The sequence below is a fragment of the Haematobia irritans genome, chromosome 4, assembly GCF_050003625.1.
Source record: "Haematobia irritans isolate KBUSLIRL chromosome 4, ASM5000362v1, whole genome shotgun sequence".
In the NCBI taxonomy this organism is placed as follows: domain Eukaryota; kingdom Metazoa; phylum Arthropoda; class Insecta; order Diptera; family Muscidae; genus Haematobia; species Haematobia irritans.
In genome coordinates this window covers 120,967,572-120,990,802 of record NC_134400.1, presented here as the reverse complement: position 1 = coordinate 120,990,802, position 23,231 = coordinate 120,967,572, and the positions used below count along the sequence as shown (strand labels likewise).

The following is a 23,231-nucleotide window of genomic DNA, read 5'->3' as shown; positions in this document are numbered from 1 at the left end:
CCGTGTTTAGTTAAACTGGCCTAGATTTTAAGCCCATAACAATCTAATGCCAGCAATAACTAAATTTTTCTTTACTACATCGCCGTGTGTCTTTAGTGTTTTCTCCATTTTTACGAATATTACATCCAATCACTTACTTCTGCAATTGAACAACTTTTTTACGACAAATACAGTGGACATGTGTAGAAAATCTATTAATTGATTTTTTCTTAATCCCTTTTGCGAAAAGCAGTGGAACAAGGTCGTTTCATGACCGTATTTTTAGTGCACAGAAAAAAGTAAACTGTTTTATGGGGAACATAAACTACACTGTGCGAAGATTGAACTAAAACTTTCTCCACTTTTTTATGTCCCGCATAGAAAAAAATTTTCTCCGATTAAATCTCGAAATGATTTGATCCAATCAATTTTGAAATTTAAATTGCTTCAATCCCGAAAATGATAGTACAAATCACAGAATTAATTAGAAACAAAAAAATATACTTGATCAAACAATTAATTAATTTCTTCGGCACTAATTGGTTCAATTAAAAATTTTGTTGATTCTGGTCGCTAAACTCAATTAATTTTTTATTGAGGCTATCAAATATTTATAGTATTATTATGTACGTATTTATAAATATTTTACCTGTAGATGAAATACTTTTCTTTTAATTTTATAAGAGTTTATACTTTCTCATGAATATAGTTCGATTCTTTCTTTGTATTTAAGTCAATATATTATGAAACAAATTATATCCGAACAAAATTGTCAATTATATTTTTAATTAGAAATACGTTTTATTTAATTTTACTCTTAATTGGGACAATTAATATTTTAATTAAAAACTTAAATTTTTTGGAATCGTTATCTTAACTGACTTTATTTTATTTGATTAAAAAGTTCAAATTTTTAATTGGTGATTAAATGGCCATAAAAATAAATATGAACTAAAATTAAAGAACAAATAATTGGCACCAAATAATAACTATTTTATACATGGACGAAAAGGACTGGTTTTCATATGTTTGTGTGTAAAAATTATATGTTTGGAACTCAATTTTTTTAACACAATATTTTTAAGTGCAAGCATGTAATGTTCATAAACTAGCATAACATGTTTGGGACATAAAATGTTTGTAAATATAATATGCTTAGATGCAAACATATATTAATTTGGAAATATCCTATAAACATATATGTGTTTATAAAGAGAGACCTAGAGAGTATGCTGCAAGTAAAATAATGGAAGTATCCAATTGGCGCCTTAAAAATATATCTACACAAAGAAAATTTCATTAAATTTTTTTTGCTACCAGTGTACTTTATTTTATTTGATTAAAAAGTTCAAATTTTTAATTGGTGATTAAATGGCCATAAAAATAAATATATACTAAAATTAAAGAACAAATAATTGGCACCAAATAATAACTATTTTATACACGGACGAAAAGGACTGTTTTTCATATGTTTGGTTGTAAAAATTATATGTTTGGAACTCAATTTTTTTTAACACAATATTTTTAAGTGCAAGCATATAATGTTCATAAACTAGAATAACATGTTTGGGACATATATGTTAATATGTTGGAACATATTATGTTTGGGACATAAAATGTTTGTAAATATAATATGCTTAGATGCAAACATATATTAATTTGGAAATATCCTATAAAAATATATGTGTTTAGAAAGAGAGACCTAGAGAGTATACTGCAAGTAAAATAATGGAAGTATCCAATTGGCGCCTTAAAAATATATCCACACAAAGAAAATTTCATTAAAATTTTTTACTACCAGTGTATGCACTAAGGTGAAACATAATATGTTTGAACAATACAAACAATATTTTGTTTGCGCCAATCCTGAAAATATACATGCTTCAAGCAAAATGTGTTTGGGGTATATGCTACAGAAGCGAATTTTTTTTTGAGGGTGTACATGCAGTTATGCATTTTTACTTTTTTTTTGAGAATCTTACGAAATATGTTTTTCTGCTTTAGTTTACATTAAACATACACTGAAAAAAAGCATGCCCGGTTCCAAAGAATTTGTCTTTACACTAATGTTTTTGGTATTGATTCCGAGTCAAAGAAGCGGCGAATAAAAGTAAGGATACATGAAAACACAATTCTCTCATAAATTTGAGTATTGCGTACTTGATTCTAGGATACGAATTTCGTTTTATCAGCTTTTTTCTTCATGTCCTATCAAAGTTCTTTTAAAACCATATTAACGACAACTTAAATTTTCCAAGTAAAATCCATAAAATAAAGTTAAAAAAAGCTTTTTTGCTTTGCAGTCATGATGCAAAATGACAACAAATTTAAAGAAATTTTCGACTTTTGGACAAAGAAATAAACTTTATATCAGAGAAATGCGTCTTCTATGCTAAGTAAAACTTGGATTCGTATTTGAAGAACATGGAATCTTTGGCCTCTCGGTAATATTTTTTCAGTATACGGTCATTAAATTTTATACCTAAAATGTTCAGAGATACACTTGGCATAAGGAAAACTGAATATTGTGAAAATAATAATAAAATTAAACTATAACGAAATATTTGTTTTTGCAATACAAATAAGTAAAATGTTGAATCACTTTAACGAAGGACTTTTTTTCAGTGTAATTTATTAGACTATAATTACTGATGTTTTTCTGGTGTTATAGTGTTTACCTATGGCAATACTTTTCCCAGCGTATTTACGTTTTAGTTTTGACGTGCATTATGAAATTAAATTTTCCTCTATGCTATTTCTAAATAATTTACTTAACTTTTCCAAACTAAGCTGCAACTATGTTTTGTGCTTCTGTTCGTCCTTGTGCATTTTCCTCTATGCAAAAATGCTTAATTTCCCAATTAACAAGAAATGTAGTACAAAACGATATAGTCTAGTTATTTCGTCAAGACATAAGACAAAACCCTCACGACATATGTAGTTCACTGGCTTGTTCAATCATCAACAATGAGCTCACATTTCAAGTCTCAAAAAAACAATTTTTACCACTACTGACCCCCTCTTCATTCTGCGAACAGATTGTCTATTGTCTTACTTTGTATTTTTGTGCCGTGTAAAAAAGGTTAAACTAAACATGCTCTGGTTTACATAACTTTTCATATTGTTTTCTTATACCCACCACCAAATGGTTAGCGGTACAATAAGATTGTCATTCCATTTGTAACAAATTGATATATCGATTTCGGATTAAATATTATATTACTGATCCAGGTGAAATTCTCAAAATCAAAATTTTATTTCTATAGAAAATTTTCTCAAAATTTTATTTCTATAGAAAATTTTGTCAAAACTTTATTTCTATAGAAAATGTAGTCAAAATTTTATTTCGATAGAAAATTTTGTCAAAATTTTATTTCTATAGAAAATTTTGTCAAAATTTTATTTCTATAGAAAATTTTGTCAAAATTTTATTTCTATAGAAAATGTTGTCAAAATTTTATTTCTATAGACAATTTTGTCAAAATTTTATTTCTTTAGAAAATTTTGTCAAAACTTTATTTCTATAGAAAATTTAGTCAAAATTGTATTTCTATGGAAAATTTTGTCACAATTTTATTTCTATAGAAAATGTTTTCAACATTTTAGTTCTATAGAAAATTTTGTCAAAATTTTATTTCTTTAGAAAATGTTGTCAAAACTTTATTTCTATAGAAAGTTTTCTGAAAATTTTCTCAAAATTTTATTTCTATAATTTTGTCAAAATTTTATTTCTATAATTTTGTCAAAGTTTTTTAAAAATCTTATTTCTATAAAAAGTGTTCTCAACGTTTTATTTCTATAGACAATTTTCTCGAAATATTATTTCTATAGAAAATTTTCTTTAAATTTTATTTCTATTGAAAATTTTCTTAAAATTTTATTTCTATAGAATTTTTTTTTTTAAATATTATTTCTATAGAAAATGTTGTCAAAATTTTATTTCTATAAAAAAAATTCTCAAAATTTTATTTCTATAGAAAATTTTCTCAAAATTTTATTTCTGCAGGAAAATTTCGTCAAAATTTTATTTCTATAGAAAATTTCTGTAAAGAAAATTATTTCTATAGAAAATTTTAGCAACATTTTATTTCTATAGAAAATTTTGTCAAAATTTTATTTCTGTAGAACATTTTGTCAAACTTTTATTTCTATCGAAAATGTTCTCAAACTTTTATTTCTATCGAAAATTTTCTCAAACTTTTATATCTATCGAAAATTTTGTCAAAATGTTATTTCTATAGAAAATTTTGTCAAAATGTTATTTTTTTTAGAAAATTTTGTCAAAATGTTATTTTTTTTAGAAAATTTTGTCAAAATTTTATTTCTATAGAAAATTTTCTCAAAATTTTATTTCTATAGAAAGTTTTCTGAAAATTTTCTCAAAATTTTATTTCTATAATTTTGTCAAAATTTTATTTCTATAATTTTGTCAAAATTTTATTTCTATAATTTTGTCAAAGTTTTTTAAAAATCTTATTTCTATAAAAAGTTTTCTCAACGTTTTATTTCTATAGAAAATTTTCTCAAAATATTATTTCTATAGAAAATTTTCTTAAAATTTTATTTGTATTGAAAATTTTCTTAAAATTTTATTTCTATAGATTTTTTTTTTTTAAATATTATTTCTATAGAAAATGTCAAAATTTTATTTCTATAAAAAAAAATTCTCAAAATTTTATTTCTATAGAAAATTTTCTCAAAATTTTATTTCTGTAGGAAAATTTCGTCAAAATTTTATTTCTATAGAAAATTTCTTTAAAGAAAATTATTTCTATAGAAAATTTTAGCAACATTTTATTTCTATAGAAAATTTTCTCAAAATTTTATTTCTGTAGAACATTTTGTCAAACTTTTATTTCTATCGAAAATGTTCTCAAACTTTTATTTCTATCGAAAATTTTCTCAAACTTTTATATCTATCGAAAATTTTGTCAAAATGTTATTTCTATAGAAAATTTTGTCAAAATGTTATTTTTTTTAGAAAATTTTGTCAAAATGTTATTTTTTTAGAAAATTTTGTCAAAATTTTATTTCTATAGAAAATTTTCTCAAAATTTTATTTCTATAGAAAGTTTTCTGAAAATTTTCTCAAAATTTTATTTCTATAATTTTGTCAAAATTTTATTTCTATAATTTTGTCAAAATTTTATTTCTATAATTTTGTCAAAGTTTTTTAAAAATCTTATTTCTATAAAAAGTTTTCTCAACGTTTTATTTCTATAGAAAATTTTCTCAAAATATTATTTCTATAGAAAATTTTCTTAAAATTTTATTTGTATTGAAAATTTTCTTAAAATTTTATTTCTATAGATTTTTTTTTAAATATTATTTCTATAGAAAATGTCAAAATTTTATTTCTATAAAAAAAAATTCTCAAAATTTTATTTCTATAGAAAATTTTCTCAAAATTTTATTTCTGTAGGAAAATTTCGTCAAAATTTTATTTCTATAGAAAATTTCTTTAAAGAAAATTATTTCTATAGAAAATTTTAGCAACATTTTATTTCTATAGAAAATTTTCTCAAAATTTTATTTCTGTAGGAAAATTTCGTCAAAATTTTATCAAAATTTTATTTCTATAGAAAATTTCTTTAAAGAAAATTGTAAATTTTTTGTTTTCATAGAAAATTTTCTCGAAATTTTATTTCTATGGAAAATTTTATTTCTATAATTTTTTTGTCAAAATGTTATTTCTATAGAAAATTTTTTCAAAATTTTATTTCTATAGAAAATTTTCTCAAAATTTTATTTCAAGAGAAAATTTTCTCAATATTTGATTTCTATAGAAAATTTTGTTAAAATTTTATTTCTATAGAAAATTTTTTCAAAATGTTATTTCTTTAGAACAGTGCTTCCCAACCCAATTTGCTTTACGCCCCCCCAAATATTTTTGGATATTGCTGTGCCCCCCCCCCCAGTTTCTTCTAAAAACAAGTTTCCTTTAAAAAAATGTTTACCCAAAGAAACAGAAAAATATGTATAAAAACAAAAGGGTTTTAATTTCAATTTCAAACAAAAAAATAACAAAAACAAAAGTTCTTTTAATTTCAATTCAAGTAAAAAATATAAAATTATTTAAGATGGATAATATTATTACAATTAATTAGTAATAAAAATGTAATTCAAGGACTAAAAAGGAACATAAATAGTCATGAACTAGATATGTTGAGATCAGGTTTACTAAAATAACATATATAATGCGAATTTTTGATTCGCTATTAATACTTTCAATTAACAATAACAATTTTAATGTATATAAAAGTGTGACCACTTAGTGGGAAATTTGGCAATTTTTCTGTTCATTAACTAGTTTTTTAACATTTGGTGACAGTACTGATAAAGCACATCTCAAATCATTTTCAACATTAAGGCAAGACCGATATTTTGACTTTATATTTAAAAGTGTTGAAAAACTTTTTTCGCATAGATAGGTTGACGAAAATTGTATCAAAACTTTTAACATGTGTGAAGACAAAAGTGGATACAAGTTCCGATATTTTAGCCAGAAATTTTCAGTTGTTAATATATCAAAATCATCTTTTGCGATTGAATCGTTTTTCAAATCAATAGCTTCTTCCTGGATATCCTCAGGTAGTACCATAACGTCCAGAAGAAAGGGATTACGAAACAGTTTGTTCTGCCAACAATCAGTGGTCATATCTGGAAAATATCTATTGAATTCACCCAAAAGTGCATCCAAATGCAATAGAATTCCGTCCAAATTTCTATTTTCAATATCCTCAGAATCTAATATATCGTTTAACCGAGGAAAAGATGTATATTTAGGGAAAGGCGATAAAATTCGTTTTTTCCACAATTTTATTTTTTCCATAAATGAATTTATGGAGTCAAGTGCTGTTAAAATATTTGTAGTTTCTCCTTGGAGTTTTAAGTTTAGGTTATTTAAAATTTCAAAAAAATCGGCTAGGTAAGCCAAGAAAATAATGGTATTTTTGTTTGTGAAACAATCATAAAGTTTTTCATTTTTGGTACTTAACAAGAAAATTTCTACTTCATTTTTTAATTCATATAGTCTTCCCAGCATATTTCCCTTTGAAAGCCAGCGTACCTGGGTATGAAACAATAAATTTTTGTGGTCAGCGTTTAAATCCAGACATAAAGTTTCAAAAAGACGCGTTCGTAGGGCACTGCATTTAATAAAATTGACAACTTCTATGGCACAATTTAGGGAACTTCTTAATTCGTCAGGCAATGTTCTGGCGGCTAAGGCTTGTCTGTGGATAACGCAATGAGTGAATATGATGTTATTGTTTTTTTGCTTGGCGTAATGAATAAATCCAGATTTGCATCCCGTCATTGAAGGAGCACCATCAGTACATATGCCGGCAATCTTTCCCCAAGGTATATCATTGGCATCCAAGAAATCCGAAAGCGCTTTGAAAATATCTTCTCCCTTTGATGTAGTTGTTAGAGGTTTAGAGAAAAGTAGCTCCTCACATATAGAATCCTCTTTGATATATCTGCAGTAAAACAACAACTGACAGGAGCAAGATACATCTGTTGTTTCATCACACTGCAGTGCAATTAATGGCGAGTCCTTGATGTGTTGAATTAATTGGGACTTGACATCACTAGCCATTTCATCAATACGTCTTTTTACTGTATTGTTCGAAAGTGGAATTTTTGAAAGTTGTCTCACTGCATTGTTGTCCAGCATTTTACTTGCAGCTGCTATTATGCTCGGTTTTATAACCAATTCACCAATCGTGTGGGGTTTTTTGTTCCTGGCTATTATCCATGAAATTTCAAAAGATGCTTCTAATGCTTTTTCAGCCTCCAGATTAAACACAGACGTAGAATTTATCTTCATATTTCTTAATGTCGACAACCTTGCTTCAAAGAAAGCAGGAGGTTTGTCTTCGTATTCTGGATGCAAAGATGACAAATGCCTTTTTAATCGTATTGGTCTCATTGCATCGTTAGACAAAATTTTGTGACAAATAACACATTGAGGCAAATTTTCATTGTTTTTTGCAACACAAGAAAAACCAAATTTAATATATTCTGTATTGTAAAGCCGTATTTTGTTCTTTGATGTCATATTGGAATGTAATTAAGTCATTAATTCGACAATATTTAATACGCGCAACAAAACCAAAAAACATATGATCGTGTGCATAGAGATGGCAAATTTAAACAGTGATAAGTAAAAGGTAGATAGGTACTAAACCGTTGCAAATAAAGGTAGTAAACAAGTAATAATGGAAAACCTACAACAAGCAATGCATGTAACTTCTACTTTTTCACGTTGGTTATAAATTAACATTTCGAAACATTTTATACTTTATTTTGTAGTATATTATTAATGTTTCGTCGAACCCATAAGTTTGTGTTGTTTTAACAAATTGAATGATACAAAACCTGCTCAACTAGAAATGACGTTGCGCCCCCACAGCAACCTCGTGGCGCCCCCCTAGGGGGGCGCGCCCCCCCATTTGGGAAGCGCTGCTTTAGAAAATTTTGTAAAAATTTTATTTCTATAGAAATTTTTGTCCAAGTTTTATTTCTATAGAATATTTGGTCAAAATTTTATTTCTATAGAATATGTTGTCAAAATTTTATTTCTATAGAAAATTTTGTCAAATATTATTTCTATAGAAAATTTTGTCAAAATTTTATTTCTATAGAAAATTTCTTTAAAGAAAATTGCCAATTTTTTCCATAGAAAATTTTCTCGAAATTCTATTTGTATGGAAAATTTTCTCAATTTTTTTTTTGTCAAAATTTTTTTGTATAGAAATTTTTTTCAAAATTTTATTACTGGAGGAAATTTAAATCTCAATTATCACCTCAAACATGTTTCAAGAGCAAAATGTTATTCTTGGATCCACCATCTGGATAGGTAGAGATACATAATAACTATATCAAAAAACAACGTTTGATGCCAACTTCTTCCAAACGTTGTAGTTTTTCTAGTCTACACCCAGAGAAGCAATATGATCACCTCAAGCATGTTTCAAGAGTAAAATGTTATTTTTGGATGATGACCATGTAACATGCCATTTTTAATAGATTCAATTAAAAATTAAATTGATGTTCGTTGCAAAATTCAATAATTTGTGTAATTGGTTCTATCGAAAATATAATTTATGGTATGTCGATTGGAAGTTTGAATTGGAGTTTTTTTAATCGATTCAATTAATTATTCAGTTAAACTTCAATCCAAATACGAATTAACTTTTCAGTTAAACAATTAATTGAGTTTTGCAATCGACATCGATTAATTGTTTAATAAAACCCGCGAAAATGTTCACTCATTTCCTTGACCAACATTAGTATGTTTAAAAAATTAATTGTATCAATTAATTTTTTTCTTAAAGACGTAACTATTTTTAATCTCTTTTTTATTAAAATCAATTAATTTTCTTATTAAAAAATGCAATTTGTTTCTAACTGACTTAGTTTAATTAAAAAGTTAATTATGTTAATTATTTTTTTAATTATAATGTTCAATCATTGGCCTAATTTACCTAATGGACTGAATAGTTTAAGTGAGTCTGAAACTAAATCGGGCTGCCACTTTAATCTAACCTAATTTACTTAATGTTTAGAGTTTGATTGAAATGTTAATTGTATCAATTAATTTTTTAATTGAAAAAAAAAAAATTCAGCTTCAGTTAACATTTTAATTGAAAATATTTTGGTGATATTTTTTCTATATGTAGGTTCAGTCATAGTATAATTTTGAGACATAGTATTGCATATTAATATGGAGGCACCTATATATGCGGCCGTTACATGAAGATACGTGAAAATCCGCATTTGAATGATTTGTAATAATTGCATCCATTGGAGATGTGTGTATGCTACTACCACTTATGGTGGTAACAACTTGGGAACTTGTACTGTTATTTTGCACTTGGTATGGAGCATTTGAAAACCAGCTATCGTACACCATCTTGGGATATTTCGTAATTTACTTTTTCTTTTACGCTACATATTATGTAACACCATATAATTGTCATACAAGGAGTTTGAGCAGTAATAACATCCCGAATAGGGAATAGCTTTCGCAGATTTATCACAGGTTTACAATTTCGAATGTAGGACACCCTATTAGTCATCCATTTAGGATAGTTGATTTATTCGAAATTTTCTTAGGATGAATCAAATTGCCTACTCTCAAAAAAACTTGCCAAGTAAAACTTGCGGTATCAGATTGGATCTCAAAAAATGAGACAGTAGATCGAGAAGATACAAAAACATTTGAATGGACGTTTTGAGGCATCGTGTCGCAGCAAAAAAAGAACTTCCAAAAAGTAAAAAATTGGATCACCTGCAATGAGTTCTACATGGGCTTGTCATAGGACGGAAGTACTCCATTTGTGGATCCTTTGCATTGCTTTAAAAGTTGTGCCTTGGAAGTTCATTTGGATGAAGAAATTTAAAAAACTAAAAATAAAAAAAAAAAATCCAATTTCACTTTTTATTTTTATCAGTATATTTTGTTACACTTTTATTTTCTTATTATCTAATTTTTATAAATTGAAAAACATCTTCGCTTCCACCGGGGGTTGAACCTGGATCTGTTGGCACCATAACAGAACGCCTTAGCACACTCAGCCACAAACGCCATTGAACACATCTAACCGTCTATTCAAGTGTTTGTGATATAAACCAAATATGACACCACAGCAGGGCATTCTAAGTACTTCCTGAGATGTTCTTTATTATTATCCCATCAAAAGAATTTGAAAGTTCTTCCAAAGGCACAACTTTAAAAGCACTTCTAGAAGATACACTCCCAATGATGTTTTTTATTTTAACTACCCAGGAAGTTCTTTTAATTCAATTTTTTATAACTTGGTTTTTTTTTCATACTTTTAATGGGTAATTTTAACTTTTTTTGTTTCAAATACGTTAAAAGCAGAGTAAGAATTCGTAAAATAGTACAAATCATTTAAATGTTGTCGAAAAAAATGCTAAATCCAATCTTAAAAAATTGTGAATTTTTGAAAATATTTGAGGTCAAAGTTATAAAAATTATTTATTTGACAAAATATCACAGAATTTTTTAATTTACATCCAAAACATTGAATTCGGATCACACCTAAAGAAGTGAAGCAAATTCAGTGCAACGGCTGTTGCAATGGAGGACTTCCGTCCTATAACAAGCCTATGTTAAATTCATTGCTTCTGCGTCAATTTTGCACCGCTTCCGGATCCAAAAAGAACATTTTCATTACTTTTTTGGCGACCCTTTTTTCTGGGATTATAAATGAAAAAATAAAGAACACTGGTTCAAATCTCACCAGCGGCAATTTTTTATTAAATATTTTCCTAAAAATTATTTTTTTATGTTATACATCGTGTTTATTTTGTTTTTTCGGCATATACTTTTGTATAAATATATTTTTTCCATTAGAAATCAACAAAAATCTAAAAATTATCGTAACGGCACAGGTTCAAATCCGAGCTGGGATGATTTTTTTTATTATTTTTATTTTTTATTGATTTTTCTATTCTGTGGTCAGTATTACCTAGCAAAAAAAAAAATTTGGAAGTTCTTTCAAAGGCAAAACTTTAAAAGCCCTTCCAAAGATGTTATTTATTTTATTTTACTTTATTTTATTTTATTTTTATTTAATTTATTTTTATTTATTTATAACTCGCTTTTTTCATAATTTTAATGGGGAATTTATTTCTTTGTTTCAAATAGTTTAAAAGCAGAAAAATAATTAATAAATTTGTACAGATTCTTAAAATGTTGACGATTAAAATGATAAATACATTCTAGAAAAATTACACATTTTTGAAAATATTTGATGTCAAACGTTCCAGACAAGCATAAGAGTGCATTAAAAATCATAAAAAATTTGAAATATTATTTATTTGTAAAAATATCACAAAATTTCTTAATTTACATCCAAAACTCTGAATTCGCATTACACCTTAAGAAGTGATGCAAATTCAGTTCAACGGCCATTGAAATGGTGGACATCCGTCCTATGACAAACCCATGGTACATTCATCTCTTCTGCGCCAATGTAGCGCCACTTCCGGATCAAAAAATAAACTTTTCACTACTTTTTTTGCTACGCTTTTTTTTGGGTAATTTGAGTGTCCCAAACATAATATGTTCTAACATATTAGCATATATGACCCAAACATGTTATGCTAGTTTATGAACATTATATGCTTGCACTTAAAAATATTGTGTTAAAAATTTTGAGTTCCAGACATATAATTTTTTCACCCAAACATATGAAAAACTGTGTATGAGTATGATCAAAAAATGTGTCGTCGTATAAAAACAAACTCAGATTATTTTGATTTCAAAACCATTTTAAGTAAGTTTCAAGCTTTAAAATTAAAAACTATGCGATATGCATCTGTTCAATATAAAGAGTTGAAAATTGGTCCCACATCAAATGAAAACATACCCCAAATAAATATTAAAGCCCATTTCTATTAAGAATTTGTAGGGGCCATTCTCATTAGGCAGTAGAATCCCAACAATTACCAAAATTTCGTGTTGTTGTATCGCATATAATTATTGGGTGTAATAAATAAAGTGGGGCTAATTTTCATGAAACCTATATTCATAGCTCCGAAATCCAGAGGTACTTTAGATCCATCAATAGGTATGTCGAATACGATGTGTATCAGTCCATGTTTTAGTAGAGCCCTCATATAGACCGATCTCCCTAAAAATTTTATCTTTCTATGCATCACGCATAGCTCAACTTTAAAAGATAATTTTATTTCAAATACATCTTTAAGAAATTCTCTGTTATTTGGCTCCACAAACTTATAGAAATAGGGCAAACTGTTTTTTTTGCAGTGTAATAGTTGCATATCTTTCATCATTGCTAAGTTTTACTACCTACAGGGCATCAAATATACATGCATATCTATGACCTCATAAAATGGAATTAAATTCACAAAATGGGGGAAAAAAGAAATTGAAACCGATGTTACAAAACTAAATAAAACTAATGTGGAGTGGATGCAGCATTTTTTGGCTACAATGCTATATAAAATAATCCAAATTCTTTAGGTAGTTTTTGGCTTGTGTGATGAATTCTTATCCATGCAGCTCAAATCTATTTCTCTTTTTCTTTCTTTTCTATCCCAAAATCTACAACTACCCCTCATTCTAACAGATGCACAACTAAATCAGGACATGAAAGAGAAACTTTTACTTTAAATAATTGCAAGTAGTGAAAACGTTTTTGGTTGTTTTTGAAAAAAACAACAACAAAATACAAAAATAATGTCATTTAAATTTGACTGGTAACGGAAGTAGGCCTAATGCGATTTACCAGTGCATACAATTAGGGGCTTAAAATTAAAAGTATATTTCGATACCATCTGATTGGTTATTCTATGAATAATAGCAAACGTAATTGAAAAGGCTTGTACATAGTTTCAGTTTGTAAAATTTAATTCCAGAAAAAAACACATATAATTGAAATCAATACCAGTACAATGCGAATTTGAAAACATATATTCACAATATCTAAATGAAGTTGCAAAAATGGAATTTACTAAAGAGGATTTTAATTAAATTCAATTTCATATGAAAAGATAATTCTATTTATTAGGAAATTAAATAGTTCAATCAATGGTGGGTTATTATTGAAATATTATTGCTTGACAGAATTAGAACATATACACTCAAAAAAGTGAACCCTACACTGAAAAAAATATTGACCTAATATGGAAGATTATGCAACTTAAATTTTAGGACTCGAAATTTACGCAATTTTAAGGACAAAATTCTTTAAAATAATGAAATTTTAATTAAAATAAAGTTCTTTAAAATAAAGAAATTTTTTAGCGACCTATCTGGCTTTAAATCTAGGACCAATAAAATTAAAACTAACAGTTTGGCTGATAAGTCCCGGTCTAACAAAGAAAAACAATTTTTTTTTGTCAAAATTCGTTTTTATTATTCAACATAGTTCCCTTCAAGAGCGATACAACGATTATAACGACCTTCCAATTTTTTGAAAAAACCTTCGGTTTTGCCTCAAAATGGCCTCAGTTTCGGCGATCACCTCTTCATTGCAGCCAAATTTTTTCCCTGCGAGCATCCTTATGAGGTCTGAGAACAAGAAAAAGTCGTTGGGGGCCAGATCTTGAGAATACGGTGGGTGGGGAAGCAATTCGAAGCCCAATTCATGAATTTTTGCCATCGTTCTCAATGACTTGTGGCACGGTGCGTTGTCTTGGTGGAACAACACTTTTTTCTTCTTTATATGGGGCCGTTTTGCAGCGATTTCGACCTTCAAACGCTCCAATAACGCTATATAATAGTCACTGTTGATGGTTTATCCCTTCTCAAGATAATCGATAAAAATTATTCCATGCGCATCCCAAAAAACAGAGGCCATTACTTTGCCAGCGGACTTTTGAGTCTTTCCACGCTTCGGAGACGGTTCGCCGGTCGCTGTCCACTCAGCCGACTGTAGATTGGACTCAGGAGTGTAGTGATGGAGCCATGTTTCATCCATTGTCACATATCGACGGAAAAACTCGGGTGTATTACGAGTTAACAGCTGCAAACATCGCTCAGAATCATCAACACGTTGTTGTTTTTGGTCAAATGTGAGCTCGCGCGGCACCCATTTTGCATAGAGCTTCCGCATATCCGAATATTGATGAATGATATGACCAACACGTTCCATTGATATCTTTAATGCCTCTGCTATCTCGATCAACTTCATTTTACGGTCATTCCAAATCATTTTGTGGATTTTTTTGATGTGTTCGTCGGTAACCACCTCTTTGGGGCGTCCACTGCGTTCACCGTCCTCCGTGCTCATTTCACCACGCTTGAATTTTGCATACCAATCAATTATTGTTGATTTCCCTTGGGCAGAGTCCGGAAGTTTATTATCAAATCAAGTTTTTGCTTCCACCGTATTTTTCCCCTTCAGAAAACAGTATTTTATCAAACACGAAATTCCTTTTTTCCATTTTTTTTTTCACAATAACAAAAGTTGCTTTACAAAAGACGCTATATCTCACAAACTAATTGACTTACAGACGTAAAATTTTGACACGAATCATTTGAAGGTTGGTACTATATAAAAATAATATGCATTTAATATTAGCGACGCCATCTATGTGTCAGACCGGGGACCTTATCAGCCAACCTGTTATGTATATACACAAAGAAACTTTCATTACAATTTTTTCTATCAGTGTCTGCCTACACTGAAAAAAATATTTACCTGATATTACAGATTAAGCCACCGAAATTTTAGGATGCAAAATTTAAAAACAAATTTCTTTAAAATAATGAAATTTTAATTAAAATCTTTGCTTCAAAAAAATTTTTTTGATTAAATTTATGACACAAATTTTGTAAATTTGCGGCTAATTTTCCTTAAAGTAAAGAAACACATCTTTGATTTAAAGAAAATGTCCTTAAGTTAACTGAAATATTGAAACTTTAGATTTAAGATAAAAACGCTTCAAATATAGGCTAAGACTTATTTTGAGGGTTAGCATATTTGGTTTAAAGTTGTTTTTTTTTTTTTTTGTTGAATTAAGAAAACATTTTTTTACTTTGAAGTATCCGTTATAATTTGGATTTTTAAAGTGACATTTGTTTGTACGAGAGTGCCTTTAGTAATAAACCGCGAAAAGAGAATGCAAATTTGATAAATGAGATCTGTATCCTAATTTTAATTTTATTGGTTTAATCAAAATTTGTTAAAATTAACGTAAATTTACAAAAATTTTACAATAGTTTCCTTCCTAGTGGGTTGACTGTTTTTTTTTTTTTTTTGAGAGTATAATGTAGTGGTAAATACACAAAAAAAGGTAACTGTTTTCTTTTTCTTGAGAAAAAATAAATACCTCGTGCGACGATGGAACTAAATTGTTTTTAATTTAATTTTTTTACACACAAAAAACAGTGAACCCCCCAGAAAGGAACATTTTAAATTAATTTTTAAAAATTTAGGTTAATTCTAGAAAATTTACCTATATTATTAGAAACGCTGATATCATAAAAATAAGTGCAGGTCGAAAACCTATGTTGTTAGCACCTATATTTGGGAGCCATCGTGGTCCAATGGTTAGCATGCCCGCCTTGCATACACAAGGTCGTGGGTTCGATTACTGCTTCGACCGAACACCAAAAAGTTTTTCAGCGGTGGATTATTCCACCTCAGTAATGCTGGTGACATTTCTGAGTGTTTCAAAGCTTCTCTAAGTGGTTTCACTGCAATGTGGAACGCCGTTCGGACTCGGCTATAAAAAGGAGGTGCCTTGTCATTGAGCTTAACATGGAATCGGGCAGCACTCAGTGATAAGAGAGAAGTTCACCACTGTGGTATCACAATAGACTAAATAGTCTAAGTGAGACTGATATATCGGGCTGCCACCTAACCTAACCTAACCTAGCACCTATATTTTCTGTTTATTTGCATAATTTATTATGATTGTAAATATATAAATAATAAAAAATAAGTAAATATTGGACGACAATTTAAGGAAAATTTATTGGACTTAATTTTTTTTCACTTAATAAAGGACATTTCGTAGTTTAAAGGAAAAAAAATCAAGTTCAATATTATCTTTAGCGCCATATGAAGTTCAAGATGGGCGCTTTTGTGGTAAAATATGAAAATGATAAGAAATTCCGAATTATTTTATTTGTAAACCAATAGTGCCTTGTTTGTGTTTGTTTTTTTTTTTTTTATAGACGACCAAATTTAAATTAAATTATTAATTGAATATATTTTAAAAGTAAATTAAAATTTTAATTGGAAAAATGTTGCTGATATTTTTTTCTGTGCAGGAGGGCTCTGACGATGGCCCCTTTTAATTTTCCACAACCAAACTATAACGCTTCAATTTCATCACGAATAACTTAATTTCTGAATGCAATTGATCAAAATGCTTTTGCAATAAAATGAACTTTCACCCGAATAATTCTGTTAACTTTCAGACGAGCGGTTTTGAAATGATAACATCCCGAATTTGATTGCAATACATATCATAGATCCCCACTAAATGTTTACCAGGTTGACATAATTTCCCTTTTTGTGATATATTCGATAATAAACACACAAATATTTTTTAATCAATTGCATTATATTAAAATGTAATTTTCGATGTATTGTAACGCGTTTACATGGAATTAATTTTCCAATTACTCGAGTCTAGGGAAAATAAGAGTACATTACCTTACCATGTCAATGGAACATTGGAGGATTGGCATCCATCAAGTTGAGCTTTTGTTTTCATTCCTTTTTCCCACCGGTCATAATAAATTGTGATTTGCAGTTAATGATTGTGGTAAATTCTTTTGGCGGTTGGATGCGAAGGATAAATAATTAATAACTCAATGACACCATCCGCAGTATTTGAATGTGTGGATTGTGGCAGATGTGATGAGACAAACCACAATGATGGGTGAACTCTATAGGGTTAATATTGAAAAAACAACTGCATACATTTAATGAGATGACATCCATTATATATTGTTTGCTTCATATGAGTATATGTAGGTCGGCGAAATTTTCCTACCCAGCAAAAAAATTTGGAAGTTCTTCCAAAGGCACAACTTTAAAAGCACTTCCAGAAGATGTACTCCCAATGATGTTCTTTATTTTAACTACAAAGGAAGTTCTTTTCATTCAATTTTTATAACATGCTTTTTTCATATTTTTAATGGGTAATTTTAACTTTTTTTGTTTCAAATTGGTTAAAAACGGTTTAAGAATTCATAAAATTGTACAAATCATTTCAATTTTGTCGAAAAAATGCTAAAACCAATCTAAAAAAATTGTGCATTTTTGGAAATATTTGAGGTCAAATGTTTCAGACAAACGTTAGAATCCATTAAAAATTATTAAAAGTTATAAAAATTATTTATTTGACAAAATATCACAGAATTTTTTAATTTACATCCAAAACATTGAATACGGATCACACTCAACGAAGTGATGAAAATTCAGTGCACCGGCTGTTGAAATGGAGGACTTCCGTCCTATGACAAGCCCATGTTAAATTCATTGTTTCTGCGCCAATTTTGCACCACTTCCGGATCCAAAAAGAGCATTTTCATTACATTTTTGGCGACGTTTCTTCGCTGGGTAGGTTAGGTTAGGTGACAGCCCGATGTATCAGGATCACTTAGACTATTCAGTGCATTGTGATACCACATTGGTAAACTTCTCTGTTATCACTGAGTGCTGCCCGATTCCATGTAAAGCTCAATGACAAGGGACCTCCTTTTTATAGTCGAGTCCGAACGGCGTTCCACATTGCAATGAAACCACTTAGAGAAGCTTTGAAACCCTCAGAAATGTCACCATCATTACTGAGGTGGGATAATCCACCGCTGAAAAACTTTTTGGTGTTCGGTCGAAGCAGGAATCAAACCCACGAACTTTTGTATGCAAGGCGGGCATGCTAACCATTGCACCATGGTGGCTCCCTTTTTTCCTAGGTTCCAATCTTTAAATGTTAGTCAAATTAATATAATATTTATTATACAGGATGTTTTAAAATGGAAATGAGACCTCTCACAAGTGGACACACCCACAGCTTCATAAATTTTGTCCACAGTTGGGAAATGTTCATATATGACAGTTTAATTTTCATGTGCCTAAATTTGAGAGTTTTCACAGTATATGGGTGAGAATTGAATGCAATAACCTACTGGATTATGATTCTCGATTTAGACGTAAATTGACAGAAATCTCTCAACGATTAACCTAATTCAATTTTCGGCATTGCAGTTCCATCAATGACCAGTGTTTATCGATGGTACGTTGATTTCAAACGAATTTTCTCAAAATGTTATTTCTATAGAAAATTTTTTCAAAATTTTATTCCAATAGAAAATTTTGTCAAAATTTTATTTCTAAAGACAATTTTATTTCTATCGAAAATGTTCTCAAAATTTTATTTCTATAGAAAATTTTATTTCTATCAAAAATTTTGTCAAAATTTTATTTCTAGAGAACATTTTGTCAAAATTTTATTTCTATAGAAAATTTTGTCAAAATTTTATTTCTATAGAAAATTTTGTCACAATTTTATTTCTATAGAAAATTTTGTAAAAATTTTATTTTTATAGAAAATTTTGTCAAAATTTTATTTCTACAGAAAATTTTGTCAACATTTTACTTCTATAGAAAATTTTGTAAAAAAATTTATTTCTATAGAAAATTTTGTCAAAATTGTATTTCTATAGAAAATTTTGTCAACATTTTATTTCTATCGAAAATTTTATTTCTATAGAAAATTTTGTCAACATTTTATTTCTATAGAAAATTTTGCAAAATTTTATTTCTATTGAAAATTTTGTCAAAATTTTATTTCTATAGAAAATTTTGTCAAAATTTTATTTCTATAGAAAATTTTGTCAACATTTCATTTCTATAGAAAATGTTCTCAAATTGTATTTCTATAGAAAATTTTGCAAAATTTTATTTTTATTGAAAATTTTGTCAAAATTTTATTTCTATCGAAAATTTTGTCAAAACTTTATTTTTATAGAATATTTTGTCAAAACTTTATTTCTATAGAAAATTTTGTTAATATTTTATTTCTATAGAAAATTATGTTAAAATTTTATTTCAATAGAAAATTTTGTTAAAATGTTATTTCTATTGAAAATTTTCTTAAAATTTTATTTCTATAGAAAATTTTCTTAAAATTTTATTTCTATAGAAAATTTTGCAAAATTTTATTTCTATTAAAAATTTTGTCAAAATTTTATTTCAATAGAAAATTTTGTCAACATTTTATTTCTATAGAAAATTTTGTCAACATTTTATTTCTATAGAAAATTTTGTCAAAATTTTTATTTCTATACAAAATTTTGTCAAAATTTTATTTCTATAGAATATTTTGACAAAATTTTATTTCTATAGAAAATTTTGTCAAAATTTTATTTCTATAGAAAATTTTGTCAAAATTTTATTCCTATAGAAAATTTTGTCAAAATTTTATTCCTATAGAAAATTTTATTTCTATCGAAAATTTTCTCAAAATTTTATTTCTATCAAAAATTTTGTCAAAATTTTATTTCTATGGAAAATTTTGTCAAAATTTTATTTCAATAGAAAATTTTATTTCTATCGAAAATTTTGTAAAAATTTTATTTCTATAGAAAATTTTGTCAAAATTTTATTTCTAGAGAAAATTTTGTAAAAATTTTATTTCTATAGAAAATTTTGTGAAAATTTTATTTCTATAGAAAATTTTGTCAAAATTTTATTTCTACAGAAAATTTTGTCAACATTTTATTTCTATAGAAAATTTTGTCGAAATTTTATTTTTATAGAAAATTTTCTCAAGATTTTATTTCTATAGAAAATTTTGTCAAAATTTTATTTCTATAGAAAATTTTTTTAACATTTTATTTCTATCGAAAATTTTGTCAAAATTTTATTTCTATAGAAAATTTTGTCAAAATTGTATTTCTTTACAAATTTTTGTCAAAATTGTATTTCTATAGAAAATTTTATTTCTATCGAAAATTTTATCAAAACTTTATTTTTATAGAATATTTTGTCAATACTTTATTTCTATAGAAAATTTTGTCAAATTTTTATTTCTATAGAAAATTATGTTAAAATTTTATTTCAATAGAAAATTTTGTTAAAATGTTATTTCTATCGAAAATTTTCTTAAAATGTTATTTCTATAGAAAATTTTCTTAAAATTTTATTTCTATAAAAAATTTTGCAAAATTTTATTTCTATTGAAAATTTTGTCAAAATTTTATTTCTATAGAAAATTTTTTTAAAATTTTATTTCAATAGAAAATTTTGTCAACATTTTATTACTATAGAAAATTTTGTCAAAATTTTATTTCTATAGAAAATTTTGTCAAAATTTTATTTCAATAGAAAATTTTGTCAACATTTTATTTCTATAGAAAATTTTGTTAAAATTTTATTTCAATAGAAAATTTTGTCAACATTTTATTTCTATAGAAAATTTTGTCAAAATTTTATTTCTATAGAAAATTTTGTCAACATTTTATTTCTATAGAAAACTTTGTCCAAATTTTATTTTTATTGAAAATTTTGTCAAAATTTTATTTCTATAGAAAATTTGTGAAGTACCCCTTAGTTCGAGACGAATATTCGACAAAATCTTCTAAAGCATCATCAAACAGTAAAAAATCTACCATTTTTGGTAGAATTCTACCAACTGTGGCAACTGTGACCAGCACGCATTCAATTTTCCTTTAAAATGATGAGCCAAAAAATGTCGCTCGCGCACGAAGCACTTTAATTTTATTAATTGAATTACTTTACCGAATTAATTCTTGGTACCATCAGAGGTTATTTTAAAGAATCCTTCTTACCCCACATAAGCTTTAGTACGTATTTTATTATATATATTTTAAATATTTTTATTCTCCTCGCCAATTATGCATTTACCAATTTATGACTTCAAATGCACAAACATGCGAGATATTTGGGACAAATAATAATAAGTTGACTGCCATAGTTGGCACACATTAAACGATGTTTGCCCTAGTCATTCATTTGTAATCTCGGTTGCACTTCCTCCTCTTGCCTCTGACAGCTTCCTTCATTTCATTGTGATGAGCTGTTGTTGGTTGGTGGAAAGGGGATTGTAACTCGGAATTTGTTATTATCATTAAAAGGTAATAACTTTTCCTTTTGTGGTTGCACATTTGTTACTCTCCAAATAAAACTGGCTGGCAAATTGTGACATTAGGTATTGCCAAGTTATTTTTATTTCTTTCTTACCATCAGCAGTCATGACGATGATGGGGCTACTAACTAGAAGGGAGTATGATGCTAACCTCCGTCCGAATGAACTACATAAAATGAAACCTGGATTTGTTTTTTTTTTTTTGTTTTGCTTTGGTTTTGCTAGCATTACAAAGACTTTTGTCCGCTGCAATGTATGATATGATATGGCAAAAAGCACCAACACACACACACAATCTAACTCACACTCACTGAAAACTGATATAGTCGACATAGATTTCTGAGTAATATGTACTGGCAACGGTGACGGTAAATGGGAGTCGAGCTGTTGAGTATTGCATAGAAGAGATTAGTTTTCATTTCACTTGGTTGTGCATAATTTTACTTTCATTTTATATCTTTTATACAATACCTAAGTATATAAATTTAAAAGATTAAAATGTTTTTTTACATTATGTTGTATTACTTGTAGCTTGCCAACAATACAAAAACAATTTCAAAACGAAAAAATCAGCAAATATTCCACATTAAAACCCAACAATTGTCAATGAATTGATAAACTAATCGGTTATATAGAGATCGATATTTTAAATGATGTTTTGCTTACTTTAATGCAATGACCTAAAAAGAAGAATAAAAGTTTTATACGAATTAAGTATGCATGTAGACAATTTTACTAAATTGTGCACTTAAATTCTGTGTCTTGAACCATCCAGCAAAAAAATTTGGATGTTCTTCCTAAGTCATTATTTTTAATGTAGTAAATCTAAAAATGATTTTTATATCCTAAACAACATAGTGACCAATAACTTTGATATACCACAAAAATGTATCTACCAGAAATATTGATTCTAGGCCCCATAGAATGTATACCGATCGACCCAGAATCACCTCCTGTGTCGATCTAGTCCGTGTCCGTCCGTCGGTCTGTCCATGTATTTGCTGTTCGCAGAATTTCGGTCGCAATTATAAGCGATTTTGATGAAATTTAGTACATGGCACAAGGACGAACGCTATTGAATTTGAATAAACAAATCGGATCAAATTTAGATATAGCTCCCATACACACAAAAAAAAATCCGATTCAATCACGAAATTAATTGATCCAATTAATTTTTTAATTGAAATGTCTTCAATCACGAAAATGATAATATCAATCACAGTTTTAATTGGGCATAAAAAAAATACTTGATTAAAAAATTAATTGATTTCATTAGCAAATTTCAATTAATTTTTTAATTGATTCAATTAAAAGTTTAATTGATGTTGATTTCAAAACTCAATTAATTTTGTAATTAAAAAAGATAACTATTTTTAATTGTTTTCTGAATTGGCTTAGTGTTTTTAGTTTGATTTACAATTGATTGTTTGAAATAAATTTTTAATTAAAATTAAAAAAATGTTAATCACTTTTGTTAACTGACATAGTCTTCCGAGTTCGATTGAAAAATTAATTGTACTAATTATTTTTTTAATTAAAAAATTTTAAATTTTCAATCATTGACTTAGGTTAGGTGGAAGCCCGATGTATCAGGCTCACTTAGACTATTCAGTCCATTGTGA

At 27.5% G+C, this 23,231-nt stretch overlaps 1 protein-coding gene across 18 annotated transcripts in view; it reads left to right on the top strand.

Annotated features, from left to right (window-relative positions):
* Lasp (LIM and SH3 domain protein Lasp) overlaps positions 1-23,231 on the top strand; it is a 279,211-nt gene that overhangs the window by 210,293 nt on the left and 45,687 nt on the right. The window lies entirely within an intron of this gene.